This window comes from Gavialis gangeticus, unplaced genomic scaffold, assembly GCF_001723915.1.
Source record: "Gavialis gangeticus isolate Ggan-Ray unplaced genomic scaffold, GavGan_comp1, whole genome shotgun sequence".
NCBI classification, from domain to species: Eukaryota; Metazoa; Chordata; order Crocodylia; family Gavialidae; genus Gavialis; species Gavialis gangeticus.
In genome coordinates this window covers 10,629,519-10,637,277 of record NW_017729015.1, presented here as the reverse complement: position 1 = coordinate 10,637,277, position 7,759 = coordinate 10,629,519, and the positions used below count along the sequence as shown (strand labels likewise).

Genomic DNA, 7,759 nt, shown 5'->3' with positions numbered 1-7,759 from the left:
AAATTGAATATTTGATGCTTTGAAAATAAGTTGCAGGGTTGCTGGTTGTAGCCATGTTGGTCTAAGGATACAGGCAGGCCAGCTTGTTTGGGTAGATGTGATAGCTTTTATTAGACCAACTAAATAGTTGGGGGAAAAGTTTTTTGCAAGCTTTCGGGTGCAAATGCTCTTCTTTGGGCATTGGGAGACCCTGCTGCAGACCTCAGAACAGCAGCAGAGTCTCCCAATGCCTGAAGAAGGGTGCTTGCAAAGAACCTTTTTCCAATTATTTTGTTGGTCTAATAAAAGGTATTGCATCTACCCAAAGAATCTTGCCTGCGTTGAAAATAAGTTAGCCTTTAGAAATACTCTGTTATCATACAAATCCATGCACTCCATCTAAGTTTTCATCTTCTTGCATTGCTATAGTGTGTGTTTGCGGTTTGTTTTCCCAGCTAGGAGTGCTGCCCTGGGTCTCGGGGCCCGGGGTGGTCGCACACTATCCTCATCTGGGAATTGCCCAGGGAAGGAAGATGAGCAGCATGGAGCCAATGATGCTGAATTTCTGACCTGTCACTTTCCTGATGCACTTTGGTGGGAAGGTGGGGCTCTGTGCCAGCACAATTTACTTCAACACAGATTTGGAAGAATATTAAAATATCATTGCTGACCAGTGCAAAAGTCTGTTTGTGAGCCCAGTTTCTTTGTAGTATTAACTACAGGCCACATGAAATAGTTATCACTTGGGCAAACTGGCAGATTTGTATCCCATTAAAGAGGCATATATCGGCCCCAATCTGAAGGACCTTTAAGAAATTCAGTTGAATCTCCTGGTAAATTAACATAGAAATTTTTTTGTGCTACTTTTGCAGGCAAGCAAAGGTGGGTTATTTGAATGTTGAAAGACTTGAGTGCAAGGAAAGCAATTAGGAGTAAGACAATGTAGGAGTTTCTTTTTTTAATTCAGGGGTCTTTTCAGTGAATGTTGGCTTCATTGGACTGTTCTGTGGGCGCAGTTTGCATTAATGAGAAAGTGTACTTATTTCTCCAAACGAAGCTTTGCAGCATTGAATCTAGCTTAGAAACGGTTTTAAAATGTCATTTTACCCACAGAAGTGCTGCTCTTAAAACGCTGTGTGTCTTAGTTTGACAAATAGACATTAAAACAAACCGCTCTGGTACAGTAACTGTACTGACCTGTTCCTGTCCATGGTGTTCATTTATCAGGGTTTCCTCCCTCCATGATTATCAGCATTGCCGTGCAACTAATTTTGGTTACCGGCTCATCTGTTTTATAGGTCAGGTAATAAATCTTGGGCTCACAGGGTATAGATTCATTTGATGGTTATATTCTTGTTACTTCCCTTGGCGTGAGCAACTTGGCAACATGGACTGTTAATGGATGAAAAGCGCTGGTGTTTGTTAGGGAAAAGTGTGGACCGCTTAGTAACAAGGGGGTATGAAGACGGTCAGTATAGCTACAAATATTGTCTGTCAGCAGGTATTACTTTTGAAGCTTTCACTGTAATGGTAGCCTTCATCTGTGTCTTCAATTATGGGCCAGCCATGGGGGTTTCACGTATCTTGAGACAAAGATGGCTCATCTGGCATACGGTGCACCTTGAACATTATTAGTCATCTATCCGTTTAGCTCAGCTGCTGGAGGTGGTGGTGTGTATGTATATAAATGGCGTAAATGTAAAAAGAGAATAGTGCTGGTTGGGATTCCTTTTGGAACAAAATCATGATAGGCTACTCCCATGGACTGAAATTCTTCTTCATGCCTCTCACTTTCTCTTTCCAGTAAGCTGTTAAGTGCTCCTTTCCTTTTCGATATCGCCATTGCTTTATGCAAAAAATAGAATGTCCAACCTTGAAGACACTTTCCCCCTCCCCAAAAAGGGGATTATCTCAATGGAACAGCTGTGATTTGAAACATTGCACAATAGCTTGTAGGTGGATGGCAAAAAAAATTGGTAAAAGCCTTTTTTTTATTTTTACTACTTAACCCTCTTGACCGTGTGTGCCTATATGTATTGCGGACATGGGCTGCAACTACATGGGGTGGGAGGGAATGGATATGTCAGTATATTTTAAAATAATTACTAACCAGAAGCAGTGTCCTCTCCCCTTTTTTTTTTTTTTTTTTTCCCAAACTGTTCTTGCCAAAATTTTCTACCTGTTGCAATGGTTGCTTTCTTTCCAGCACCGTAAAATGTCATAAGTTCTCTTCCACAATCGCTTCCCTCTGGTAGCCATCTGTAACTTCTGTAAAACAGTGTATAATACAAGTAGTCATCAGATCTTTTTGTTGGCTGAAAATGTGATCAAGTTGGGTATATTATAAATCTACCTTAATCGCTCAAAGAATCCATTTGTGAAATGCATACCTGATATATTTTAAATTTTTTTTATACTTGCATCGTTTGAATTTTTTTCCAAAGCAACGTCTGCAAAAGTAAATGGGATTAAAGCATAGAACTGAATCTGTAATGTCACAGGACCAGATGACATCTTGAGGGAAATACCAAACATGACGGCCAAACCTCTGTCAGAAATATATTATTTTACTTTCAAATTTTTCAGCACCTTGTTTAAAGCTATTGAGTGGAAAAATAGCTGGAATTAAAATTGCAATGTAATGTTCTCTAAAACTGAAATGCGCATAAATTGGCATCTGAAATTGTGTGTGCTCTCCACAAACTAAAGATCTCATGGGAAAATATGATGGTATCTTGGGAGTTTTTTGGCATTGTTCATGTATGTGTTGAATACCTAGTTATGTATTATGGTGTCAGCTGAACTTCCTTGAAGGCTCAGAAGTAGCACAGGCAAATAAATTCGGAAACTGTAAAATGCTTGTGCAGGTTTTCAACAGCTGATGTACCCTCAGTTAAATCATTGTCTCTGCAAAAAATGTATTATGTCTGTGGTTGAGATTTAAAAGGAGAATTTTTTTTTGTTGTTGTTTTTATTTAACATTGTCACTCACAATACTGACCTTGTGAAATACAGTCATGGAACTCTTTCTGAGCCAAAACTGTCACCAAAGCTTTTCTTCTGTGACAGATTCCACTCCTGTCTTTCTGCTACTCTATACTGGAAGGACTCTATGTTGTGTTTTTGTTTTTACCTTTTTTAAAAATTTTATTGGTTTTAGTGTCGCTTTGCTTCAGTTTGAAGTGTAACTTTCACTAATAACTGCAATAAAAAAAAAAAAGCTTTGCTCCAAACTTCGTGGTGTCTGTAACGTCAACTTATTTTGTCAGGGATTTGTCTTCCAGTGTCACAAAATGTAGGGGGCAACTATGCTTTTAGCTACAGCATCTCACTATATCTTGGGGGGAGACTATGTGGTGGGAGAAGGGTGGTGAAATCTAGAATGTATTTAGATTTTTAAAAAAAGAAGCAGCCTCGATCTTAACTAAACCTATCTACCTCGAATAAATTATCCATTTTTGATCTTGTGGGGTTTTTTTAATATGGTCTCCCCTTCACTTTTTTTTTTCTTCTTGGCAGGAAATTCTTGGAGTAGGGGACAGGCTGTCTTGTACAGTACCTAGCACACAGGGCCCTGAACCTGACTTCTACTTTGTCAGCATCTAGAGTTAGAAGTGAATGAGACTTGGGAGATGAAACCAGGTGGGATTTTTTCCACAGGCCCAAGTGACTTAGGTGTACACATTCAAGTGCTTCTGAAAATCCTCTGCAGGATTAAATAACTGAAGCACAGCTGCTAGTCAGCCATGCACCTTCAAAACCTTCCCAAGCCAAATTTCTTATTGGGTCATCTTAGATTGGCTCCCATGTGTATGGCTGGGCCCCAGGGTCTTTTGAAGATAGCACATTAACCCTAGCTTAAAACGGGCTTTCATATTTCATTGGTTAAAGCCATACTACAGAACAACCCACTTGCTGAACTGACAAAGAGCCTCAAAAGAAAGCTGCCCTGTACTGTGCGATTTTACTGTTATCTCCACAGTTGGTTACCAAGCTTTGTTCACTGTTCTAATGCATACAAAAAGAAATGGCATTTTGTTTTGCAGATGGCTGACTTTGAACAACCTTGTCAGACTACCTAACATGTGCCATAACTTTCTTGAAATCAAACTGTTTAGTTATTTGTTATTTATTTATTTTTAGAATACCAATTAAACCTTAAAATGCAATTGTACCCGTCATGGGACATATAACAAATAGGGACCCAGTCAGTTTCTTCCATGTATACAGAGCACGATGGGGACAGCTACATAATGTTAATAAGATACAAAAAAGCAAAATTGATCCAAGCTGTACACCTTCTGAAGCTGATATGCCATGTTTGAATATTTCTAAGATTTGTCAATTCCCTATAGATGCTTGTTTGACCTACCCAGCATGGTGGTTTTGTCAGTGCTTCTAAATTCATATCATGACTTGTCCCTGTGTTCAGTACATGCACCATTCAAAACTGGTGTTTCCTAGTCACAAATACAACCTCTTTTCCATTGTTCTTCACAGGATACAACATTAATTCAGGCCATTCCTCCTGTCCTATTTCATGGGTCCATAGCGCTCTTCAAATACTACACCAATTTATGTCCTCCCACACTGGGGTTTTTGAAAGAACCGCTAACTTTTTAAACCAGAATAAATAAATACAACAACACTTGTCTTCCTTTCACTTACAGAGGAAAAGCTAATTTTGGCACATGCAGTTCCTCTCTGACATATAGCTCCTCTTTCTCAGGATCCATCTACCTTTCTTTTCAAAACCCTGGATGTCCCGAAGGACTAGGCTGCATGGTCTTGTCTGGAAGTCTAATCCTGTGTCTGCATCCTGCAGCAGGTGGCTTGTTTAACATCATCTGTTGCATGGTTTCTTATTCCTGCAACATATGACTCCAAATAGATATGGTGACTTCATCTCTGAGCTCTACCATCTTGGCTTTCAGTTGTGATTGGGTGACTGCAATTTTTTTTATATCCTTGAGTTGTCAGCGCAAAGTGATGCGTGAGGGTTGTGAGAGGAACCTCTCAGCACAACTAAGCAGAACAGCTGATGCAACAACAGGGCTGTTTCATTCTTTTAGAGTTTGCTTGTATCCTGATAGCACCTTGACTAGTCCTGGACCCTGATCCCATGCTCTGCACAAACAGAACAGAAGAGATTCCCTCCCCCAAAGGAACTTACAACCTAAATCTAAAACTAGAGGCAGCAGCTGCTTATGGACAGGAGGACGAGCATCAGTATGAAAGTGTTAGCATGTTAGGCAGCGATCACAGTACATAGGCAGCCAAGTCTTGAGTTTTGTGTAGGTATCCCAGCAAAGGAGAGAAGTTCGGAGGTAGCTTTGCAAATAATAGCAGGGACCGTTGCTGAACATGTTAAGCTGCTGCATTAGTTCAACCCACTCTGTTCAGTGGTTTAACCTGTAATGGTAAACAGGTGCAGCGCAGAGCTCTGCGATGTCTGTCTCCAGCTGCCTCCCGCTGTCCAGTGCCCAGTATGCCCTGAAGGAGAGACTTTGCTCCACAGAAGTGCCTGGAGCCATTTAGTCCTTCCCCTAGCAAACCTCTGTGCTTTAATTAAACTTTTTCGATTGACTTAGGTGGCCTGAGGCATCCCCCTGAGGTTCTTCAGGTCCAGCACAAAACTACAGCAGCAGTGTGCACCCTGCTCACACTGTGCTATGGCTCAGCCAGGCAGGGCAGCTGACAGTAAGTAGTGAGCCTAAGCTCAAGGTGTCCCTCATTGCCTCAAGGCACTGCTCCTTAGACTTAGGGCATCCCTCAGAAGGTGACAGCTCTCAGTGTTCCCTCTCCTTTTTTCTTTTTAATTTTGGAAAAATACTAGAACAATTCTTCTGTTGCAAGGAACTCGGCGACCACGACAGGGAAGAATGTTTTTAACCCTACGTATTCTTATTGGAAATCTCCTGGTTTATCCTGTGACTCATGTTTGCATACCTAACAACTCTAACCTTGCCTGGCACCCTGGAGCACCCTTGAAAGGATCTCAAGGCACCCTGGTTGAGATTCAGTCCCTTTGCCTATTTTCTCAACTGTTGCCCCTTTTTCTGGTTGCTTTGCTATACTGTTGCCCTACCCAGATCTTCTCCCATGATCTCAGCCCCCCCCGCAGCGCTCGGCCTAGGGCATGCAGCCCTTCTCTCCTTGCATCCCTTTGCTAAGCTCCCCCCTCCCAGTAAACATAAAGAGGCCTCCAATTGGCTCTTGGCGATGATGGTTGCATGGCAACAGAGTGTGCTTGGCAACCAGAATGTTTCAAAAAGTAGCTGTGGGAAGCAGACACAGGCAAGCCAAGGTCTAAGACTCCTAAAGGAAGAGAGGGGGTAAGTCACCCCAGTTTTGGACTCCTGAAGTGGAGCCAGGCAGGCAGCCCACCTGGGGTGTGAGGGAGCTGGTTTTGGTGCATCATGGGGGTTTGCCACTTCCCTGCTCTCAAACTTTACCTGTGTAGTTTTGTGCTTTGTTTAACAGGGAGAAATCCCCCTTCCGGTCTGCCCTTTTACTCTCACAAAGCCTCCCAACCCCTGCTGAGAATGAATGAAGCCCTCATCCTCCTGCCCTTCTCTCCCTGGTTTGCAGGAGAACTTGCTCGATTCTCTCCAGCTCCCCCTGTAGCTCGGCCTCCCCAGTTCCCCAAATGCACTGCCCCAAGGCCTCTGCACACACTGTGGTGTAATGCATGTCTTGCCATCGGTCCTTGTGCAAGAAAGTCCAGGTAAAGGTAGATGAGGAGTCTGCTTGGGTGAGGCCGGCAGGTTCATCCATGGGCTGTAAGTAGGGTTGCCAACTCTGTTTGAATCTATTCTGGGCAGTTTCATCACATGACTCGGGGCACAGGGCTCGTTGCTGGGGCCCGTACTGTTCAACATCCTTATCAGCGATCTGGATGTGGGCGGGGGATGCATGCTGTCCAAATTTGCTGATGACACCAAGTTGTGGGGTGAGGTGGGCATGCTGGAGGGAAGGGACAGAATCCAGCTAGAACTAGACAGGTTGCAGAGGTGGGTGGAAGAGAATAGGATGGAGTTCAATGCAGACAAGTGCAGGGTGCTCCATCTAGGAGAAGGAACCAGCAACACACCTATAGGCCGGGGAATGCCCTTCTTGTCAACGCGGTGGCAGAAAGGGATCTTGGAGTCATTGTTGACTCCAGGATGAACATGAACTGCCAATGTGAGGAAGCGGTCGGTAAGGCTAACCACACCTGGTCATGCATTTGCAAATGCATCACAAGCAGGTCCATGGAGGTGATCCGTCCCCTCTATGCGACACTGGTCAGGCCGCAGTTGGAGTACTGCGTCCAGTTCTGGGCACCGCACTTCAGGAGGGAAGTGGCTAGCATTACGAGGGTCCAGAGGAGGGCCGCTTGCATGGTCAGGGGGCAGCAGGGCAGGACCTCCGAGGAGAGGCTACAGGGCCTGAACCTGTTCAGTCTCTACAACAGAAGGCTGAGGGGGATCTAGTGGCCATTTACAAACTCACCAGGGAGGACCAGTGAATATTGGGGGAGGCTCTATTCTCCCAGACACCACCCCAGGGTTAGTAGGAATAACAGCCCCAAATTGTTAGAGAGAAAGTTTGGGCTGGACATCAGGAGGCACTGCTTGACAGGTGGGGCTGCGAGGCTCTGGAATGGGCTCCCAAGGGAGGTGGTGCTCTCTCCTACCTTGGGAGTCTTCAAGAGGAGGCTGGACAGATACTTGGCTGGGGTGATATGACTGCAGCCCCCGTTCCTGCCAGGGCAGGGGGTCGGACCTGATGATCTGTT

General features: G+C 44.1%; 1 protein-coding gene across 1 annotated transcript in view; it reads left to right on the top strand.

Moving 5' to 3' along the window:
- The first annotated feature begins 6,242 nt into the window (after window positions 1-6,242).
- TEKT2 (tektin 2) overlaps window positions 6,243-7,759 on the top strand; it is a 16,971-nt gene continuing 15,454 nt past the window's right edge. The window contains exon 1 of the mRNA XM_019512205.1: window positions 6,243-6,314. The gene's annotated coding sequence lies outside the window, so the exon portion shown is untranslated. The remainder of the gene's footprint in view (window positions 6,315-7,759) is intronic.